General features: G+C 43.2%; 1 pseudogene; it reads left to right on the top strand.

Annotated features, from left to right (window-relative positions):
• The first annotated feature begins 6,850 nt into the window (after positions 1 to 6,850).
• LOC121275585 lies at positions 6,851 to 6,942 on the top strand (annotated as a pseudogene).
• Positions 6,943 to 24,451: the final 17,509 nt, after the last annotated feature.

Below are 24,451 nucleotides of genomic sequence, written 5' to 3' on the forward strand. Positions count from 1 at the left end.
TAATCTTATACAAAATGTTTGCTTTTCTACTTCTGTAACCGAGTTCCTTGGACAAACAAAACATTCGTGGCGAGTGTATTTTCTGAGATCGACATCCAGATGAAAATACAGATAAGACATGTTCTCTTTCAGATACTTGACAATCAACTTTTGTGATTACTTAATGCTGATTCTTGATGTGGTGACAAGTCTGTGTCAAATGTGGTTGTACAAATATTTGGTAGCAGGTTGGTAATATGCTTCTATAAATGTCCAAACACAATCCAATTTAAAAACTTGCATGCACACAAAAGAAAAGCACGTCTTTATTATGTATTTAGACCTTTTATATACTTATTTGCAACATATCTAGTAGAAGAAAAATCAGCTTATTTCCCCTCATCTATTGATCATGCGACCATTTTGATCCATAGAACTAAGGATCGCACTAGAATAACAGAACTTCATTATATAAGAGTTTAGCACACAACGCAGCTGCCAATAGACTATAGATCTATTTTTTTTTAAACTAAATTAAAATGTTATGTTGTATAAATAGTTAAAAGTGATCTATACATTGGATATTTTATGTGAAAATATTTTTATCACAGATGAAGTATTATAGACATTTGAATTGTTTAAAAGTATGTTGATGGAAATGTAACTGTCTCTATTACGGCTTGACATTTAAAGATTGCATTTGGAAACAACCATATTAGTGAGCATTTAGTAATGCATGGGTAATCAGGGACAGTGACATTTGTAAATTTGTGTTTGACAAATTTAATGGAGATTTTTGGAGAAGTGATTGGATATATCAAGGAAATACAGTACATCTGTCTGTAGACATTACAAAGGCATTTAGTAAGGTATCTTGTTTATAATTTATTAATAAAACTCAGGCATATGGTATTAGAAGAAATGTAGCAGCATGAGTGGAAAACAAAAACTTTTCTGAAAATAGGCATTGACCTGAAGTATTAAATTTGTGTTGCTCTCCACAGAGGTTCTCAGACCTGCAGTGTGCTTCCAGCACTTCAGATTTTCAGCATCCACAATATTTTGCTTCTGTTAGCGAGTTAGGGCAATTAAGTTTGATTTGGACTGGTGAAGTGTTGCGAATAGTGTACTTGAAACATCAGTGCTGGGCTCACTTTTATTCTCTGGATATTGGCATAGGAAGCACAATATTGAAATAAGCTGATAACATAAAAGTGGGGAATTTGTCAAACAGTGAAGAGCAATGTAAAAGACTTCAGGAAGACAGAAATGGAAGAAAGATGGCAGTTGCATGTTTATGTAGATAATTATGAGATAATGCATTTTCAGAGGTAAAACAAGGAATGAGAGTAATATACTTAATGAAAACATGCTGAAGGGTATCAATGAACAGAAAGATTGAAGGGTTCAAATACACAGTCTCTGAAAGTGCCACTGCAGGCAGATAAAGACATAAGAAAGACCAATAGCATTTGGGGTTTTACAGGGTTGTCGAGTCAAAGAGTAAAACAAAATGATAAATTTGTACCAAAGATTAGTTAGGCCAGTTCTGGCATAGAATGCAGTTTTGCGTAACTCACTACAGAAAAGATTTTAGAAACATATAGAAAGCCTGCTCAATGGATTTACTAGTATGGTGCCATGAGTGGAAAACTATAGTTGTGAGGAAAGAATTGATATTAGGACTAGGAGCAGAGAAGGCTGCTCCAGAGATTTTAAAATCATAAAGTGTAGAGAAAATGGAGAAAGATTACTTTTTCCGGTTGAGAAGTCAGTGACAAGGAGTTATCAGCTTAAAATTGTTACTAAGAGAATAAGGAGAGCAATTAGGAAAAATCATTATATGGAGAGTTATGGATGCATGAAATACTTTACTGCAGGGAATAGTTGCACCAGCGATCATTTAATCTTTGAAGTGAAATTTAGATAAATATTTGAAGCAAAGGGAGATACAGAGCAATGGGGAAGAGAACAGGTTTAATTTTGGATTGCCCTAGCAAAGAACTGACAATGACATGATGGACGAAACAACTTCCCCTGTGTTCTAGGCTTTGATAGCTCTATAACCAATTTATATAACTTTGCCAAAAAATGATGGTTTCCGAACATTAAATTTTTAAAAAATTCATACTTTGTATTGCCAGAAGTAGCATGTAAACAAATAACACTCAAATCTTGTTAATAACAAATAACAATCTTGTTAATGGAAAACTAATAGCTCAGAGCAGTTGAACAATATACATTTAGAAGAGTGAAAAAAACTCATTCTGTGAAGAAGACAGCAGACACAGTTCATTTTCATTCTAAACCTACACTTTAAACATGCCAGCAATTTGCCCACCTGGTGGGAAAACCAGAAGACTTTTAAAAGTAAATAGCTTGCAATTTGCTTGTGAGAGGTTTACTCACTGACTATTGACTGAAGACTAGATGTAGATTGTGACTTTAATTCCTTAAGTGGAGTCATTGCACCAAAGTCCATTATACAGGCCTCAGATATTTGCCATGACAGAGAGCCTCTCTGTTGTGGCAAAAATGGCTGACTTGCCCAGAAATCCTAAGTCCCACCCCTAAAGATGGCACCTCCTATTTTCACAGGGGCGGGACTGGAGTAAGGCTAGTGTTAGCGCATGTATGGTCTACAGAGGCAGCTGGCCAATTAAGTCACCAACTGCCTCTACTGAAGTGGGATTTTGGCAGGCGAGATGTGTGAAACCAGAGGTAAAAGCTGGGTTGAGCTTGGTGGATTTGTTTGGATAGCCAGGGTACCTCTTTGGAGAGGTAAGGTACCCCTTTGGATATGGTACTGGGACATCTTTGGGAGAGGTAAGGCATCCTTTGGGATTGTTAAAAGTAAACATGATTGTGCAAAAAAAGTGCATAAACTCATGGGAACTGTTAAAGCTGTTAAAGTATTGTCAAGCTGTCAAAGAACTGTCAAAGCTGTCAACAAGCTGTCAAAGAATACTAGGTGAGTTGCATGGAGGGGAGAAGTGGAAAGAGTGGCAGGTGGGGGCATGGGTTGGCATGAGTTTGCAGTAAGTGGGCATGGGTGCACGAGGGGCCCTGGGGATGGACAGAGGGGCATGGATTGGCATAGAGGATATGAGGGACCGTGAGGTGGGTCTGGAGCATGAATTAGCATAGGGGGTATGAAGGGCCATGGGGGTAGGAAGGGGGCAAGGTAGGGGATGTAAGGTGGCATAGTTGACCTGGATTGGGCATGGGGAGCATTTGGATGGGGTTGAGGGGGATGAGGGTTGGAGGCTGTTTTTTATTTCAACTTTCTTTAAATTTAATTCAACAAAGTACCAGAGCACAAAGGCAGGCCTTCCACCCACTGCACCTCTGCACCCAGCAGCCTCCACATGTGCTGATACTTTAAAGGGCCTGGATGATTAACACTTTTATTGGGTTGCAGTAATTAGGAGTTCTATTTTAAGAAAGTGGAAAATTACCAACGAATGACTGTTTTATACACATCCTACTGTTACCATAGGGTTCATTAGTTCAATAAAGTGTATGGGCATGAAATGAATGGGCATGAAATGAAGTGAATGGGCATTGAAGTGCCATAGCTTGGCATGAGGGGCATGAAGAGCCATTGGGATTGTTTGGATGGCATACCTTGACATTGTGCTATGGGGGCTCTAGGAGTTGTTTGGGTGGGCATAGCTTGGCATGGGCCATGAGGGTCTATAGGAGTTGTTTGGGGGTATATCTTGGCATGGGGGCATGAGGGGCACATCTTGGCATGAGAGCATGAGGAGGACCTTTTGAATTTAACTTTCAAAAGGCCCCCTCATGCAGACTATGGCTCATGATACCTCTGAGGCGCTGTGAACCATGACTCATTGAAAAGCTGGTCCAACTCCATGAAAATTGCAGAGGACGAGGACCTGCTTATCCCCGCAAGGGAGCCAGCCAGGATGGAAGTGCAGGGTGCGGGCTTTTGACCCAAACCAGCCTACACCCTTAAAGGAAACTCCCGAAAATTGGAAACCCCAGGAATGGGGTCAGAAATTCAAGAATTCCTTCTGAGCAGCCATTTTTAAGGGGCTCTTGAGTCATCCCAATGTGATGAAAATCATTGCTATAATTTCAAAAAATTGTTTAATAATGTGTAAATCAACATGTGCTAAGATGTCCATTGTATTTAGTAGGATTAGAACAGTGATGGTTATTGAGTACTAAAATCTCAAAATACACTTTTTTCATATTGTGTTTTTGTGACAGTGTTGCGTGGTTGACAATCTTGCTGTGAGGAGGGTCCAACTTGTTTATGTTATTTTTCAAACATGGCTTAGGATTATTACAGAATCCTTACTTTCCTCTGAAGATGACTTGACCATCTACCCAAGCCTAACTCGAATAGTCTTTTGTGACCCTACAAGGAACAACAAATCAAATTGCTTGGACCTCAGTCAGTGACAATATGGGCCAACACATGCCTCCTAAACACCGGCTCTAGGTGAACACCGGCTCTAGGTGAACACCGTTGGTGCTAGAAAGTTGTTGCTGTCACAAGCACTAAGGGGAAAACAACTCTTAAGTGAACAATTAATCAAAATAGAGCTTTATTTTGTGCTTGTATTTAATATTTTGTGTTCATTGTATATACAATAAGTTTTTGGAATAGGGAATGGCAACACTGTCTTAAAATGTTACACTCACCCAAACATGATCAATCTTTCAAGCTAATCCAACCATATCACAACCAGGTTTAAATTGTTCAGTCGCAGCCAAACCTGTGTCAAGTGTCACACATCATGCATGAGACTCAAGCATTTACAGCCCAACTCGTGCATTCATGCTGAACCAAAGATACGTCATCATGCCAAGCGAGGCATGCACAATTTTTGATGTCAGGAGGAAACGGGCCAAGGTGCTTGTAAGGATTCAACCACTGCCATCCTTTATAAAATAACTTTGTTTTAATTTGCTATTTGTCAGCTTGCTTTGCTCAAGACTTGACTAGGACAGTTAAGTTTGGAATTGTTTTGTAAATAACAATTTTTGCTGCAGTCATCTTAGTCTCAAATGAACACATGCAACAGAATCTTGAACAAATTATATGGACACATTTGAATCATACAAGTACCTCATTTATAAAGGCAATTAGTGCAACATCAGATTGAGTAATTTGGCTCCATTTTGCTGTTCCAGATGGAGTTAATTTAGACTCTCCATAATAACCAAAATCATTTATTCTGACTTTTACAAAGTCAGAGCTCGCACCAGCATAGACACGGGCAGACGTCTTTCATGAATCTGTGATAATAATTATATAAGCATTACCACTGCCAGCTCTAATACTCCTATTCTCCTGCTTATTGTGTGTAGTGCTAGTAAGGAAAAGAGTAGTGCAGTGAGGCACTCCTTTGAAACACAGTGTACAGTTGTCACTGCATGGAGAAGGCCATTCCCCATTTAATCAATCTCAGACATGCTACTGAGAGGAGACACTAAACAAAGTGCTGGTGTTTATCCAACATAGAGGGAAATTTGGGAAGAGAGACATTTGTTTCAGCTTTTTATGTACGGTCCAGACTTAGTGGTGACAAGAGACTCATGGACTCAGAAACACATAGAAAACTGGAGGCGAACTAGAGGATTTGTATTCCAAAAGTGGAATATCACTGCAGTTTATATAAATACAATAAGTAGAAATACACAAGAAGTACTACATGTGCACACCCCGTTGACCTTTGGGCAGGAATAAATGAGCTGAAAATCAAACTCAATTTTCTTTCTTGTTATCACCAAGTATTTCCTGTTCCTTTTGGTGAAACTGAACTATAGTATGAATGTAAGAAAACATAGAATAAGAAGAGGCCATCCAAACATCAAACATGTTCTTTCCATCCTAAACAATTTAATATCAAGAGGAAAGATTCTATTATACTTTTCTATTCCATGAGAAAACATAATTTAAACTATAGAACATAACCAAACATTGCACTCATTTGACTGGTTGTCTTTATTGGCAGACCACCAATTCCACATTATATCCCATTATCTCTGCAGGGAAAATGGCACCAAATTCCTTTCATGCTGCCAGTGAGGCTTTTCCTTCGATGTGGGCCTCTATTAGAATTAAAACCATTCTTGACCTGCTGGTTTCAGTAAAACTTCTCCAGTAAAGAAAGTACCTTCTTATTGACTTCAGGATGTGTCTGTTAACAAAAATGGCAGTTTCTTTGAAAAGACAGATCAGGCTAAACACACATGTACCCTTTCCCTCTTTTTCTCTCCCATTGGATCATGCACCAGTGACTTACATTAATAGGTAAGTTAGCTACATATATTCTCTCAATTATTTCCCATAATTTTGACCTGTTTGTCCCTGGCCTCAAAGGCTGCTATGACGGCAAATATTTGATACTTTTTATTTCAATAAGCCCCCAAAAGGAATCAAAGAACAATTGGTCCCATAGGCCGGTGTACCAGAACTAAAAATAAAAAGTGTTTACTGACAAAGAAACTTCTGCAAAGATGGAATGTACCTTCTAATTGAACTCAGGTTGTGCCAATCTACAGCCAATAAAGCAATTAAGTCTGTCTGAACAAAACTGCCCCTTCCCACTCTGGTGGCTTGGCCTGAATAGCCAAGTGGTTATGGTACTGGGTTTGTAACCCCAAGATCAAGAGTTCAAATCTCACAATGGCAAACTATGAAACAATGTAACTTCATCTGAAACAGATGGAAACAGGTTTACTCAAAAGAGTATCAAGAATTCAAATCTTACAATGGTAAACTTTGAAACAATGTAACTTCAACTGAAAACAGATGGAAACAGGTTTGTACTCAAAAGAGTTACATTGTCAGGAAATGGTTAGAGCTTAAAAAAAAAGGTTCCCACTCTGGCAGAAATTGATTTTTGGAGCAGGGAGATGGAATAGGGGCTTGCTCCATCCGCTCCACGCATCGACCCAGTATTGCAGTATCTCTGGCAACGGTGCACCTCCCTCTTTCCAGGGGATTTTCAATGCTAAAAATAGTTTTCCCACTCTGGCAGAACTCCATAGTGAAGGTTGTGAGCCCAGCCAGCCAAATATATGTTAATAATCCCAAGGCAGCAAGAATAGCCATGGTCAAGGTGTATCCTTGACACAAATGGTCATCCTGTCACATTGGAGATGTGCCACAATTCTCCAGAAATGGAACATCTGGTCCAGCATGTTTGAAGATTCAATTTAAATGGTAAATGAGCTTCTTTCGACATTTCTCTGTTAGATTGCAGTTGTGCTGTAAAATTCTAGTACACCAGTATAACTCAGCTTTCAATTGATCCCTCCTGCTGGTGACATTGCCCAGTAAGAAAACAAATAATGCAGTAGCAATTAATGGTTTTGAGAATAGAAGAAAAAAATTTAAATGTCTGGTTACAATGGTGTAGATAAGAACATATAAGGAGTAGGTTAACACCTGCTTTACCCGGGGGGTGCTGACACACCACGGGTCTTGCTGCATTTGGACGTGGACTGCTTCAGTATCAGAGGAGTCGCAAATGGTGCTGAACATTGTGTAATCGTCAGCGAACATCCCTACTTCTGAATTTATGATAGATGGAAGGTCATTGATGAATCAGCTGAAGATGGTTGGGCCAAAGGCAATACCCTGAGGAACTCCTGCAGTGATGTCCTGGAACTGAGATGATTGACCTCCAACAACCACAACCATCTTCCTTTGTGCTAGGTATGACTCCAGCCAGCAGAGAATTTTCTCCCTCATTCCTATTGACTCCAGTTTTGCTAGGGCTCCTTGATGCCACACTCAGTTAAATGCTGTCTTATTGTCAAGAGCAGTCACTCCCACCTCACTTCGGGAGTTCAGCTCTTTTGTTCATGTTTGGACCAAGGCTGTAATGAGGTCAGGAGCTGAGTGGCCCTGGCAGAACCCAAACTGAGCGTCAGTGGGCAGGTTATTTCTAAGCAAGAGCTGTTTGAAAGCACTGTTGATGACCCCTTTCGTCACTTTACTGTTGATGGAGACTAGACCGATGGGGCCGTAATTGGCCAGGATGGATTTGTCCTGCTTTTTGTGTACAGCACATACCTAGGCAATTTTCCACATTGCCAGGTAGATGCCAGTGTTGTAGCTGTACTGGAAGAGCTTGGCTAGGGGCACAGCAAGTTCTGAAGCATAAGTCTTCAGCACTATTGCCAGAATATTGCCAGGGCCCATAGCATTTGTAGTATCCAGTGCCTTCAGCGGTTTCTTTATATCATGTGGAGTGAATTCAATCAGCTGAAGACTGGCATTTGTGACGCTGGGGACTTCAGAAGGAGGCCAAAATGGATCATCAACTTGGCATATCTGACTGAAAATTTTTGCAAATTATTCAGCCTTATCTTTTGTACTGAAGTACTGGGCTCCTCCGTCATTGAGGATGGGGATATTTGTGGAGCCTCCTCCTCCAGTGAGTTGTTTAATTGTCTACTACCATTCACAACTGGATGTGGCAGGGCTGCAGAGCTTAGATCTGATCCATTGGTTGCGGAATCGCTTGGCTCTTCTATCACTTGCTGTTTATGCTGTTTGGCATGGAAGTAGTCCTGTGTTATAGCTTCACCAGGTAGGTATGCCTGATGCTGCTCCTGCCATGCCCTCCTGCACTCTTCTTTGATCCCCTGGCTTAGTGGTGGTGGTAGAGTGGGGGATATGCCAGGCCATGAAGTTACAGATTGTGTTCTGCTGCTGCTTGATGGCCCACAGCACCTCATGGATGCCCAGTCTTGAGTTGCTAGATCTGTTTGAAATCTATCCCTTTTATCATGGTGGTAGCGCCACACAACATGATGGAGGGTATCCTTAATGTGAAGGCAGGACATCGTCTGCACAAGGACTGTTAGGTGGTCACTCCTGCTGATACTCTCATGAACAGATGCATCTACAGCAGACATGTTGATGAAGATGAGGTCAAGTATATTTTTCCCTCTTGTTGGTCCCTTACCACCTGCCGCAGGCCCAATATATCAGCTATGTCCTTTAGGGCTCGGTCAGTAGCAGCACTACTGAGCCACTCTTGGTGCTGATCATTGAAATCCCACACTCAGAGTACATTCTGCACCCTTGCCAACCTCGGTGCTTCCTCCAAGTAGTGTTCAACATGGAAGATACTGATTCATCAGCTGAGGGGGTATAGTACGTGGCCATCAGCAGGTGGTTTCCTCGCCCATGTTTGACCTGATACCATGAGGCTTCATGAGGTCTGAAGTCATTGCTGAGGAATCCCAGGGCTACTCCCTCCCAACTATGTACCACTGTACTGCCACCTCTGCTGGGTCCATTCTGCCGGTGGGACAGGACATACCCAGGGATGGTTATGGTCGTCCCTGGGACATAGTTATCCTCATGGAATCATACCTACTACAGACAATGTCAGGCTGTTGCTTGACTAGTCTGTGAGACAGCTCTCCCAATTTTGGCACTAGCCCTTAGATGTCAGTAAGGAAAACTTTGCAGGGTCGAAGGGCTGTGTTTGCCATCATCAATTCTGGTGCCTAGTTCAATACAAGGTGGTCCTTCTGCGTTCATTCCTTTATTGGCTTGTTTTTAGTGATTTGATGCAACTGAGTTGGGTGGGCAACTGCAGGACGAGTGTGGAGGCTGCTGGGTACAGAGGCGAGTAGGGCAAAGGACCTGCCTCTGTGCTCCAGGACTGTGTTTAAATAAGAAACCCCTCCAACCCTCACTGTCCCTATGCCACATCCATGCCAACCCATGCCCCTCACTCAATCCCATGGCCCCTCACATTCCCTATGTCCCCCACCCACTCCCATGTACACCCCTATGGCCCCACACAACTCTATGCCAACTTAGTGCACTTGTGCCCACTCCCATTGCCCCACCCTTATGGCAACTTATTGATCTTCCACCCGTGCCCATTGCCCCATGCCAACTTACTGTCAACCTATTTTCCCCATCCACCATCCTTTGCCCTCTCCCCCTCTAAGCCAACTCACCTAATATCCTTGGACAGTTCCTTCATACCTTTGGCACTCCCTGGACAGTTTTGACATTTGTTGGGCAGATTTGAAAGGTTTGACAGCTTTAACATTTGCTGGATAGGTTTGACAGCCCCTTGACTGCTGGACAGTTCCAATGAGTTTAAGCATAAAAAGTGCTTAATCATGTTCACTTTTAACAATTCCAAATGGTTCCTTGCCTCTCCCAACAGTGTCCTGGGACAATATCCAAAGGGTTACCCTGCCTATCCAAATGAATCCACCAGGGTTCAGACGTCCTCTTACCTATCCTAATCTGCACACTCTGGTTTTAACACTCCTGGCATTCCAAAATCTCACTTCAATGGAGGCAGCTGGTGATTTAAATGGCCAACTGCCTACCCGAATCATGCATATACAAATCCTGGCCTGAATCCCGGCTTGCATTGGAGAGGGTGCAGAGGAGATTCACAAGAATGTTGCCTGGTTGCCTGGGATGAAACATTGAAGTTATGAAGAGAGGTTGGATAGACTTGGGTTGTTTTCGTTGGAGCAGAGAAGACTGAGGGGCAGCCTGATTGAGGTGTACAAGATTGAGGGGCATGGACAGGGTGGATAGGGAGCAGCTGTTCCCCTTAGTTGAAGGGTCAGTCACAAGGGGACACAAGTTCAAGGTGAGGGCAGGAGGTTTAGGGGGGATGTGAGGAAGAACTTTTTTACCCAGAGGTTGTTAACAGTCTGGAATGCACTGCCTGGGAGGGTGATGGAGGCGGGTTGCCTCACATCCTTTAAAAAGTACCTGGATGAGCACTTGGCACATCATAACATTCAAGGCTATGGGCCAAGTGCTGGTAAATGGGATTAGGTCGGTAGGTCAAGTGTTTCCCATGTGTCGGTGCAGACTCGATGGGCCGAAGGGCCTCTTCTGCACTCTGCGATTCTGTGAATCTACTCCCACCCCACCAAGTTTGGAACGCTGGAAAATGGGAAATCAAAATTAGAAATTTCAAGAATTTCTGAGATGCTCGCCACAACAGAGAGCCAATCCATTGTGGTGAAATTCTGGTCCTAAGTTTAGTACAGGGAGAATTAGAATTTGAACCTGTTAAATTCTGAGAGGCAAAACCATTTTACTTATCTTTTAAAACTCTTCCTGCATCCATTTCATGGTTCTCCCCTCCATGCAGCTGCTGAACTCCAGCCGCCTTGCTGAAAATGAAAAATCTTTCTAGAAATGGGCTCTTGATGAGCCCACAACAGTGTAAATCAGCTCATCAATAGGAGCGGGTCTGTTGAGGGCCCACTTCCTCCTCATCCTCAGAAAAATGGCGAAGGAAGGAAATAGAGTAAGATTTCCAGCCTCACCGCTCAACAGCCAATTTGCTTGTGATCCCATTTCCTTTCCCATCTCAGGAGACAAACCTACTGCAACTCATATGTTTCTGCATTGGTCTTGTGGCCTGGCATTTATTCTGTTATGGATGCAGACATCAGAGTGAGGTGGTGCAAGGGCCCAATCGGTGAAACAGCACTACCATCTGCACCCATACCTGCTAAGCAGTAGTACTGAGCAGTAGCTTAGCATAGTCAATGCAGGAAAGTAGGTTCAATGGTCCCAAAAATCAATGAAGCCTTGTGGGATGTTTGCCTGCAATCTGATCCCAAGTTTTTGGAGACTGGAAAAGGCAGCTGTAAGAATACTGGGAGCCATATCATAACAGGAACGTTCATCAAAGACACCAACTGTGTGCTTAAGCCTTTTTTAACTCTTCATCATACAACCATCTGTCCAGGAGTTAATGATGCCTAAATGTGGCTTGTTAAACTGCATTACATCAACTGATTTGCAGTGTATTTGCATTTAACCTACCAACATCCCTTCAGAGTCTGCACAAGTTATTCAGCAAACTAATTAATCCTTTCTTGTCCGTTATCAAAGGAGTCAGAAAGCCATGAACTAACAATCATTTACTAATCTTAGAATAATAGTTAGAGGCACTGAATCTCAAAAGTGAGTGTGCATGTAATTATAAGGTAAAGTTAACTGGCAAAAGAAAAATAACAGCAGTTTGGTTATGTCACTGTAATTCAGCTTGGAAGGGGGTCAGTTAGCTCAGTTGGCTAAATGGCTGGAATGTGATGCGGAATGATGCCAATGGTGTAGGCCCAATCCTCATACCAGCTGTGGTAGTTCATGGAGGTCTGCCTCCTTGCCTTGTCTGTGCTTGATGTGGAGTGGTTCTTCTCGAGCTACATAAACACTTATTTCTCTCCAATTCATCTTGGAATTGTGGTGTGAAGTGTTGACAAGAGCAGGTTAATTCTTCTTCTCGATCAGACATGGGCAAACTACAGTCTATGGGCCACATCCGGCCGACAGGAGCTTCTAATCTGGCCCGCACCCTCAGCCCTGGAGAACACTGTGTGCACTGAGTACGCATGGAGAACCGCTCCTGCTGCCTGGCCAATCAATGTCAGGAGTTGTGAAAACAAAATGTTGATCTGGAGAGCTACAGGGCCGAAGGGAGTAATTCCAGAGTTGACCAATGCTCAGCAGCCAGAGGAGGCTTTCTCAGAAAGTGCAGCAGCCTTGTTAAAGGGTTGCACACACATGGAAATGCAGTGAAAACAGCACAAGGTAAGTGCATACGTAAAATTATTTATTAAATTACTGCAGTTTTGATTTGCTTTTTTATTTTGTGAGTATTTAAATATAATTTCAAAGCTTCAACTTAATTCATTCTTAGGTTTTAATAACCTTTATGAAAGTTGAAGTCCACTCAAATTTTTTCTCCATGTTTTCTCAATCCCTCCCTTAAGTTCCTTCTGTCCGGTCACTTTGTTCGCAAACACGATTGCATGTTTGTCTGCCGGTGGGTGAGTTGGTAAACAAGATACTGCAGATGTAGAGACCAATATAAGATGAAGCACATGCTGTTTACTTACACAAGTAACAGAGCACTAACACATGTGTTTCTCCAACCAGATCCTATTCTAAACTACTGATTAACATTGTAGCCCATGCTACACAGCAATTGAGTAATACAATCACAGGGCCAATCTGCTCACATTCTCTTAAAGGTATATTGCACCTCAGATTACCACACCCTCACTGAAAGGGCTGACTCCTGCAGAGGTCTGACACTATGGGTGCTGGCAGTCGAAGATTTGAACTGGGATCCGAAGACTGTTTTTATCTGTTAGAATGGTTATGTATCTGTAACCTATTTTTAAAAATCTTTTCCTTTCTTTGTGTGTAAGTCACATCAACCTCTTATGTTATAAATTCCTTTGGTCACAGTTATATTGGTCCAGCATGTGGAACTTCAGTTAAGTGAAGAGATGAGAAAAGCTAGGGTTGCTTTCCTTAAAACAGGGAAAGTTAAAAGTAGCTTTAATGAAGCGGTTCAAAATCATGAATATTGATTATGTAAATAAGAGGAAACTATTTCTGTTGGCAGAAGGATAGGTATCCAGAGGACACAGATTTAAGATTTAAGGCAAAAGAACCAGTGGGTAGCAGATTTGTAGACCAAGCAAAAACTTGATTTGCAATTCTGCTGGTGGACAAAGGATTGAAATATTGAAGCATAAATGCTGCTCCCTGCCCCAAGACCCAAGATATGCTTGGCTGAAGGTCTCCACAAGCAATCTCAGTTTAAAATTATGATATGGGCATCTCAATGATTACTTGTTTATGCACTTGCAAAAATAAGACTTGAAAAAGCAACTTCTGTTCCTGCTAGAGGTGCAGCTAAGGTTTCGATTTTGAGGAAAGATGATGAATGTAATGGAAAGTTAAGAGTGCATGGTTTTAGGTTTGGGTTTTGTATTTTGGGAAAATTGAAAATTAGGAATGTATTCCCTCACAGGTTTGGAACAAATTACAGATGCACTTGGAGCACTCCTTTTAAAATATGTCAGAAGGTTATGAATTTCAGTTCCACAATGAGAGGTGGAGGGTGGATACAGATCACTGACCTCCCCACAAGATGTGGTGTCTTCCTTTGAGATGCCTTTTCACTTCTCCACATTTTCTTTCTCTTTTCTTTACTGTTTTTCCCTTGATGGTTCTTGCAACACCATATTGTTGATCATAGTAATGCTGCATTTATATTGGCAAGACAAAAGCAAACAGCCAAAGATGCTGGAAATCTGAAATAATAACAGAAAATGCTGGAAGTAGTCAGCAGGTTAGGCAACATCTGAGAGAAAGAAAAAGAGTGACATTGGAGATTGACGCTATTGTAAAGATGGGTGACCAACTGCTTTATTAACATTAAGCTCTGCGGGAGTGAAAAAGAGAGCATGTTTGGTTCCATTATCATGTGTTATGCATCATTCTGATGGTATAATTATCATCAAGAAAGTTTCACGTTTATTTGCACCAAAATAATCTTTATTATAATTGTTCACTTCTTGAGCATTTATGGCTACAACCACCTCACTCCCCCAATACAATTTCCACACACAGATGTTGCCCTTTGGTCAAAAGGTTTGCTCACTCTTGTCCTTTGTTCTCAATTATTCTTCCTCAGCTGTAGCCAGAGGAGGAAGAGACATTACAATAGTTCCCTGATTAGCAGAGCTTACATGTCACTCACAGTGGCTGACATTTGAGGGTCTCTTGATGTGGTTTGCTATGTAAAACAGGATGAGGAGGAGCAGTAGAAGTGCAAGGTTAAACTATAGTGTCACAATTGTTACAGACAGGATGGGAGAGAACTGAAACCTGTTTTCCCTTTCCCTTACTGTCTGTGATCAGCGTGTTTTTTTGAGAATATGTGTGTGTGTTTCTCAACGCCTGAGTGTGTGGTCATTATTTGAATAACCAGCAGCAACCTTATGTGGGTTTAAATAAGAACATTATTTATTCACACGTTCATGTAGACAGAAGAGTGTACCGTGGGGAGGTTGGGAGTGGAGGAAACAAAGGTGTCAGTGGAGGGACTACAGGGGGAGGAGGGGTAACAGGTAAAGACAGAAACTGAGGGGGTTGGTGGAAAGTGTAAAGGAAAGAGTTCAGAGGGAGGAAGCAGTCCTGGGGGAGGCAGGTCCTGGGGGGAAGAAGGAGTCCAGAGAGGAGGAAGGACTTGGGAAGGGGGAATGAGTAAGGGTGGCGGAAGAAGTAAGAGTGTCTGAAGAAGTCAGGAAGGGGGAAAGATGAAGGGGGGGTGGAGAATACGGAGTGGTGGGGGGGGCAGTAGTTCTGGGGTGTCCAAGGGGGTAAGGGGACGGAGGGGGGATGTCCAGATGAACATGCAAGCGAGGGCTCTGATGAGTCCATGGCTGTCTCCTGGAGAGTGAACTGAGGGTGGGTGTGGTATGAGGGAAAGGTGAGAATGACCGAGGGTAGAGTGAGGTGGTAGGGTGGGAGGGTGAGGGCTCAACGGTTTTGGTAGAAGGGACGGTAAGAGTGGTTGATGGGGACTTGGAGGCAGGCACGGAGTCTGGTGGTGGGAAGGAGGATGTGAAAGGGATTCTTGGGAAGGAAGGGAATGTGCATGTTCACCTCATCATCCCTGAAAGAAAAGGGCTGTGGCTGGTAGGTCATGGAGGGGAGGTGGAAGGGGTTGCCAGAGGGGGTCAACAGTGATGGGGGAAAGGAAATGGGTGACTGGGGGAGGGGAAAGGACGGGGGAATGAAAGAGAAACTGTATTACTACCATGCTGGTAAATTGAAAATGAAACGAGAGTCGTGGCGGGTGAGATCAGATGCTGCATGGGAGTGTGATCAGTGGGTGGATAGGGATGCAAGTCAGCTCAGATGAACAATTGAAAGCGAACCCCAGCAGGAAACATTGAAAATGCTCAGGACATTGAGATGAGTGTGATACGGGAAAGATCCACGTGCGTGGGAGAGTGCTTGCACAAGGCTCCAAAAGGCCCTCACACACACACACACCCCTTCGTCCAAAATCACTCATGCGCCAGCTGCAGGAGGATGCAGGGGGAGGGCTTGTGAAGCTTGTTAATGAAGCTGAAAGACACCATTACACATTATTCACTGAAAGTGAATGTATTTCCAGATTGCAAAGTAACAAAATGTGTTCACCCATACAACCTACTGTAATCAGAATTTCTTAACTTTTGAACGCTTTAGGCTTCTAGTTGCTGCCCTGACATCTGCAGCAGGGGTGGACCCAGCCTGTTCAATGCATGGCTCTGTTGCCTTTGATGCCTTTGGTATGGCCCCTCTGGTGAACTGAGGTCTTGGGGTCCCCAGCTTGCTTTGGCTGACTTCCTGTGAGCCAGCTGCTCCCACTGTGGGGACAGAGGATGAGCTTGAGGGGGTCGCAGGCAAAGGGGGAGGGAGAGGATCCACTCTGAGATTACTGAGTGGATGACCCAGGGGTGTCCAGCTGCCACTTCTCCTCCCTTCCGGTGGGCCCCAGCCTGACTCCTTGAGGGGAAGGGGCACTTGGGGGAACGTCGAGGTGCCCCGTTTCCCTCTCGCATTGCCAATGCAGGAACTCACCCATGGCTCTCGTGATGGAGCGTAGCTCTGCACACGTCTCCGCATTCTACTGGACCAGGGTTTCCATTGCGTCCACCATCCTCCCCATGGAGACCTCCATACGCACACAGGTGGGCACCACTTCACCAGAGAGCAGGCAGGTACACTCCTCTGACTTGTGTACCACTCTGTTGAGGGTTTCCAACAGCTCTTGTGATGATCCCCCATCTTCTTATGACTTTCCAGGATGAGTTGGAAGGTCGGATCCAGAGGCCCAGAGGTTCATCATCTGACTGGGACCTCACAGATGCCTCTTCCCCAGCAGTCCTCCAAGTGCTGAGGAACTCGGCTGTACCTGCCTCCTCCTGCTGTGGACAGGTGTCCATATGGTGACGAGCAGATTGTGAACCTGACCTGCTCTAGATCTAGGTCCCACCGAGGTGTGTGTCTCTGCGCTGGTGGAGGGTGTGGGTAAGTGTTGTGACAGGTCTTCCAGGTTGCTTATTTTCAACCTTTCAATGGAAGGTATGTCCTCTTGGCTGCAGGTGAGGACGTGGATGGAGCTGAGGGTGTCAGTCACTTGGCAGAGCTCTCTGTGAACCAAAGTAAACATAATTAGTGCATGGCAGCAGAGTCAAAATCAGCAGAGCGGACACTCACTGTTGCGTTGAGCGAGGGATGATGTGGTGCAGGATTCTCATGTGGGTGCTCACTGCTGACCTCACCGTAGCCGCAGGTAGGTTCACACCCTCACCAGTCAGTGTAATAGCACGCTCCTCAGTGAGTGAGGGGCCTAATGTGGGCCACTCAACCCCCGGTCTGGGACTCTCGCTGCTGCTGTGAGCCAGCTTCTCCTGCATGAAAACAAATGGAAAGAGTGTTGGCAGGTCATATGGCACTGCATGAAACATTTGTGTGGTGAGTGGGTAGACATGGACCAATGCGACTGCAAGCTCCAGAGGATATGAGCCTGATGGAGATGTGAGGTGTGTGTGAGTTTGTGGTGTTATCCCTTGAGGTATGAGCTCCCTGATGGGTTTGAAAGTGTGTGAGTTGAGAGTGATGAGAACAGTGACTTACCCTGGCAGAATGGATGAGACCATTTATCCTCTTGTGGCACTGGGTGGCTGTCCTCTTTTGCAGCATTGGCACTGACCATCACTGCCACCGCCTCCCATGCTGAAATAATGACGCTACTGCCCATCCTGCAGCGAGAGCAGGGGTGGAGACAGCACAGCGAGCCTCAACTGCGTCCAAAAGGTGCTGGAGGGACACATCATTAAACCAGGGGGCTGCAGTCTTTTTGCCTTTCAAGGTAATGTCTTCTTTGCAGCAGCCGTGGGCTGGAAGCACTGAGGTGTGTGCGCATGTTCCGCCCGGCGTGATGATGCGGTGATGTGACGGTGTGGCGGGTGAATGAGAGCTTGCCCACAATCGAAATGACATGTTTCCTGGGAATGCGTAATTAATAAGGCAGGTTTGGGGCGATAGGGCATGAGAAGCAACCATTGCAGTGCAGCCGGCACATAAAACATAATTTTTCCTGTTCACTACCGCACTTAATGCAATTTTGGGATGATTCCACCCATTGATTTTGAGTTGTGAGTAAATCACGAATAGCAGGCGTAAATCCCACAAGTGGGTTTCATCTTGGTATGTCCATTCATGGGGGAAGCTCCACACCCATGGTTATTCAATTAGGAACTATCCAGAGACTTGAGAAGAAATGGCAAAAGTCACCTGACATTCAACTGCCATTTAGCAATTTTGTTAGGTCCACTTTTAAATAAAAGACAGTTCCAGAAAATTCTGTGCTGAATGCAGTCCAAGTTTAAAGTTATGAATAGGACATGCCTTCACTAGGCATGACACAAGGCTTCCTACCACATCTGTAACATATTCTGGCATCTTTTCCCATGATTTAAAAAGCTTCTTCCTCATACTGGATGAGAGGTTGCAGGTTTAGGGCCAGCCATTTATGACAGCTCGTTATTTTGGATAATAGGCTACAAAAAAAAAATAACTTTGGTCACCATGATATGCAGTAAATCCAGTTGTGAGCATGTAACTTAATGAGCGTTCTGCAGATAAAAGAAAGGCTTGCATTTATATGGTGCCTTTCACAACCTCGGGATGTCTCAGGTTTACAGTCAATGAAGTAGTTTTTGAGGTTCACTCACTGTTGTAATATAGGAAATTTGTCAGGCAATTTGCGCACAAGGTCCCACAAATGGCAATTTGGTAAGGATCACGTTATCTGTTAAATGATGCTGACTGAGGGATAAATATTGACCTGGATACAGGGCGAACTCTCCTGCTATTCTTCGAAGTAGTGCCATTTTGTCAGTCTAGATTTTGTGTTCAAGTCTCTGTAATGAAATTTGAACCCATAATCTTCTGAAATGGTAGATGAACATACCAACCTATTACCTTCCTTGCAAGGCTTTTAGTGACATGAATGAAGTATGGATGTGAATGAAGAAACACATCCAAGGTGAAGGCTAAGGGTATCAAGAGCTTAATGCTGCCTCATGGACATTGATGGGAGGTAATTGAAGTCCTTGAACATAATTTGGTAAATATTCATCTTCACTGCATGGGCTGTGGTGCTGCCCGATTTTCATCCCATTGATTCGGGGAATTTTTTTTTTAGTTGTTCTGATCTTAGCCCAGACAATGCAAAATGTCAGAAACTTGGGCACAAAATCTAGACTGACATTCCTATGCAGTGCTGTGTTGATGTAAACAATCCTATAGCACTCCTTCATGGAGGAACAGGACCATTTTCCCTGCACATGTAGAGCAAAGTCAAACATGACAAATTTTCATTCTTGAATTTTGAAGTGTTCTTCATAATGTTAAAGCACATAAAAGATATGCCTCAGCTGTTAAAAATCTAACCATTAGCAAACCTCTGAGTACTTTCTTATGTTTTAACAAGTCATTTGTGCTAATTTGTTTTAATAATTTTAGTGTTTCAGAAGCAAGTATCAATATTCATCAGAGGAATTTGCTGGGAGGAGATTCTAAACTCAGCAGTGCAGGGAGTTCAGTTAAAGGAATGTGCCAGGATAACACTAGACAACAGCATTATCTGAGTAGTCATGTAAAATGTCACTGTGCCCTATCCAAATTTTTAAATGTTAGCAAAACCATTTACAAGATACCAGCTACCATTCCCCAAAAGCTCACCAAATTTAACCAATAAGTAGCTATGCTGTATAGACTGGCTAGATCCCCATGGTTAACCTCAGCTGGGATAGCAGTAAGAGTGCTGCAATTCAAGTCAGGATCTGCTAGGACACTGGTTCTTGATTTCTGTCCTGCACCCACTGTTGGAAATGTTTGTGTTGACATTGTGTGACAGTAGGATTGCACTCAATTGTGAATTCTTGCACAGCAAGATAACCAGCTAGTATTTGTTGTCCAGTCACAAATGAACAATGGTTGCTTGAGCAAAGAACCCAGATGGTGATTGTTACCATAAGTACAACAAAGTCCAGTAAGGAGTGACTGGAGGTGAAATCTATTTTTACCAATAGTGCAAAATTGGCCTCATAGTGAATCAGCGGCCGATTTTATATCAGCCTTGATTTTCTTTCTTATTGATGAATCAGATGGAAGATTATACAGGCTGCCATGAGCCCATTCATGGTACTGGCAGAGACCAACATATCTGTAAATGCCTTCTGGTGAGCCGGGGAATGCAGACAATTAAGGAGGTTAAAAAAAAACTGCTTGCATCTTAATATATCACATTTTTCTGCTGTTTCTGAGACTCAATGATAGAAATATCTCTCCTTGACTTTGATTTTTAAATGCAGCTTGTTACAGGCAGAGACGGGAGAGAAATGAAACCCCTGTCGCCTTTTCCTTAATGTCTGTATTTAGTGTGTTTTTGGAAAGGAAGATGTGTATGTTTCTTAACCACTAAGCACATGGTCAATTTTTAATAATTAGCAGCAAGCTTTTGTGGGTCGAAATAAAGAGGATTATTTATTCATGCATCCACCGCAAAAGTCTAAATGCTACATCGTGCGCGCGCACGCACAAACACGCATATATTTGAGAAAGATACAGTTCAAAGGGAGTGTGCACTTTTTACAAATTGTAAACAAAAGGATAGTTCAGAGTTCACATTTGGCTTGTTGCAGGAAAAACAGTTGTGGGCCTGTTGAAGAAGGTGGTCACTCTGAAAGGGTAGTCTTGGTGGTTTCAATAGCTGGAGTCATATATCAGCACTGTTGCAAGATGCCCTTGAAGAGATTTTTTTTCATCAGATCACAAAACTGGTTACTTGTTGTTTTCTTACCAGGAGGTCAAGTTTCTGTTCTGGTGAACTCTGGAAAGGAACTGCTGGGAGATTTAAGATGTAGCAGTTTCCAGTTTGGTATTCAGAACTTCAGTATTGCTGAAAAAAGAGACATGCTGTCGTGCACTCATCAGGACAGATTCACAAGAATTCCATGCAGTATAAATTGTTGTTCCCTTTGCGATTTAGAATTCTTGCAAATCTGTCCTGATGAGTGCAAAATGAGAAGCTTGGACAGCATGTCTCTTCAGTCTCCAGTTTGTTAAAAGGCATGAATGTTACTGCCCTTTTATGCTGCTGCTGTATCTTGCTGTGTTCTCTGCAGGTTGGCCAGATTCTGTCTGGTTCTTGTGATGAAAAAAATTTGTGAGCTGAAGATAGTTTTGGTCACAGATTAACTGATATTATACACTCAGAATGGTTTAAAGCTAGAAGCCATTGTTATACAATGGAGAGTGGATCAGGGTCTGTTCATACTCATTTATGATAAAGTGACTTTTGCTACTTTCTTTATTAAGTTTTGAACTTGGAGGCATGAAGTCTTGAAATCCATTGATTTTGAGTTTAGGGTAAACTAACAATAGCAGGTATAAATTCATCAGATGGCTTCCCTCTGGGTATGTCTATTTAAGGGGGAAGCCCTGACCTAGGGTTTTTCAATTAGGAACTTTCTGGAGACTTGAGGTAGTCTTGTACAGAAATTGCAATAGTCACCTGACCTTCACCCATCTCAGCAGTCCTGTGAATGTCAATTTTTAAACATTGAATGCAGTCCATGTTTAAAGTTATTAATAAGACACCCTGATTGGAAAATCTGGGCCTCTATCACTGTAGGTTTAGAAAAGTGTACCTATTATAGTTTAGAAGTTCCCCAGGTGTCATTGCTTGTAGTTGAGGGGTCAGTCTGTTGCTCGAACTGAGCTACTTGAAAGTTGTACAAGGCATGATAAGCTGCTCTGATGAAAGCCACTCACAGCATGCAATAAGGCTGTTTCTGTACACCCCGACCACCCCTCCTCCGACTCCCCCCAACCTGACCTGACTCCTCCCTGACCCAATTAACTAGCCCCACCAATAACACCTCCCAACGACCCCCCCCACCCCTGCCGACTCTCCTGACCCAGCCTGACCTGACTAGTCCCACCACCGACTTCCCCCTTCCTCAATCCTCCGACTCGATCCGACCCAACTGTCCCCTTACTCACCTACCCATTCACCCACCCACCACCCTACACATCATCACTTACCTACCACCCTACCCACCTGCCACCCACACCCTTACCTACTCTAACCTCTTAACCCACTTACCTTACCTTACTCACCCTGCTTGCTTACCTTAGTCACCTACCTTCTCTCCTGTTTTCAGGGCAGCTTTGGAACATTTAAACTCTTTACTTACTGGAATACGGCAGTTAGTGTCATAAAAAGGGGGGACTGTTTCTGTGCAGATTCTCTGCTCTGCACCCTATTGGGTTTCCTGAATTGGGTCAGATGTGAAATATTGGGGGAAGGTAAGTGTGCATTTTTCTGTCCAATCAGGGTTGGAAATAGAGGGCTGCATTTTCCAGTCGGTGAGCAGGGAGGGCGGGGCCCACTTGCTGACGCATAAAATGACGCGGGGTGACATTGTCCTGACGTCACCCCGTGGCATTTACATTTTCAGGTCGGCGGGTGCGGAGCCTGTCAAAGGCCACTTAAGGTCATTAATAAAGTAATTGAGGTAATCAATGCCCGTCCAACCTTGGCAGGCAGGCCAGGAGCCCAGGTGGGCTTCTGAAAAAACATGAAACCTCATCCGCAGGCAGGATGAGACTTCATGAGGGTATTAAAATTTGTCTGAAATGTATAAATAAAAGAAATTGACCTGTCTCAGCTCATGTGACAGTGGCACACGACGGGACATGTCAGTAATTTTTTTCTGATCTTTATTCAATCATTCAAACCTGATCCAAACTCCCTGAGGAGCACTTTGCCTCAGGGAGATCTGTGCGCTCTTTCGCATGCATGCCTTAATTGGCCCGCCCACGTAAAATGGCGGCACGCCCCTGACCAGGGGCCGATTGGGAACCCACCTGCTCGCAACCGCTCCCACGCAATCCCACCCCCCCCCACCCCTGCCCCAGGCCGATGGTGGTGGAGGGGGGAGATCCTGCCCAGGGTTTCTGATCCTGATCAGAAGATCTGAGCCTCTATCCCAGTAGGTTTATCCAAGTGTACCCACTACAGTTTAGAGGTTTCCCAGTGGTCATTGGTGGTCAACGAGGGTCATCCTTTCGCTGGAACTGAGCCTACTTGAAAAGTTGTACAGCCAACTAATGATGGCTTTCAAAGTGTTTTGTATAGCTATGTCCATCACCCTAATTGTTCTGAAGAGTCAGGTGTACCATTTCTCAAATTTAAAAGTCAATGGCAAGGAATAGAAAAGGGTCTACCGCTTGGTTGCCATAGAAACACTCTCTGAAGCACTTGGCACTGGTTTCCGGGGCTGAAAACATTGTAGCCAAGTAGAAATGTTTTCATCCAAGCGTAACGTTTGAACAAAAGCAAATAAGGTAAAATAAATTATTTTTAAAATACTGCTCTCCATGTGCCTTCTCCTAAATAATGTGTTCACACCAGAAGTGCTTTCTTTCTAAACCAGAGTAGGAGGAAGTCTAATGAAGTCAAGCTCAACACAGAAGTAAGAACTCTATGTACCAAGATAAAATTGTAATATTCAGAACCAGAAAGTCTACAGAGAATCTTTTTTGGCAACCGTTCTGTTGGATGAAGTTTGTTTTCTTGGAACCTACAAAGGACGATTTGAACTAATTGTGCTTTGAGGGCAGTTCTAAAATAACAAAACCATAGAAATGATTTTCATGGTCTGATGTTTATGACTTTAAGCCCATTTGTGAATTGTGGGTAAATAAAGGAATAGTTGTTTATGATGTAGTTTACAGGGTAATCCCATTTACTTCCTGCATGCAGCGTGGTGTTTAATGTCCACATTCTCTAGGATTTCCTATGTGTGTGAGGGCAGCCACAACACGGTGTAAATGTAATTACTTCAAACTGTTTTCGGCCATGTTTTAAGGTTAGAAAAATAAATCATCTGCCCACAGGCCATAGGGGCCGGTGCCAAAGCTAGAGTCTATCACTGAGCTGCATGCTAGGCTTCAGATGGAAGCAATTAGACTCCAGCTGAGGTATTCTGCTGGGAGGGCAGCTGTCACAAAATCACTCTCAGGAGATGGTTTACCAAAAGTCATTCAAATACTAGACATTTTCAGTCCATTTTGTTCTTTGCTTTTCCTGCAGATATATTTGGAAAAACTACATACAAAATGTAAATTGTTAAATGTCAGATTACAATATTTTATCCACTGGTAAAGAAGACCTACATTATCTTCAAAGTGGCCTCTAAACATGTAGCTTGCTGTTGTAACCTGCAGTAACTACACCAACCACAGCAGAATTCTATAAGGAAAATTAGTCATTGCTGTTGAAGATAGGTGTCAGCACAGAAAACCTAATTTGCATAGCATTGCATAGAAGATACAACACAGAAACAAATCATTCAGCAAAATTACTCTCTGCTGGTGTCTTCTACACAAGTCTCCTCCAATTCCATCTACCTCACCTCAGCCTTTTAGCAGTTCTTTAAGTTTGATGATACTATGCTGGACTCAACCATAGATTTAAGATTGAACCCAGTTGCAATTAAACAAGGTTGCCTTGGTCTGTAGAGTTTCTACAGTTTTAAACCAGGC

The sequence above is a fragment of the Carcharodon carcharias genome, chromosome 2 (assembly GCF_017639515.1).
Source record: "Carcharodon carcharias isolate sCarCar2 chromosome 2, sCarCar2.pri, whole genome shotgun sequence".
NCBI classification, from domain to species: domain Eukaryota; kingdom Metazoa; phylum Chordata; class Chondrichthyes; order Lamniformes; family Lamnidae; genus Carcharodon; species Carcharodon carcharias.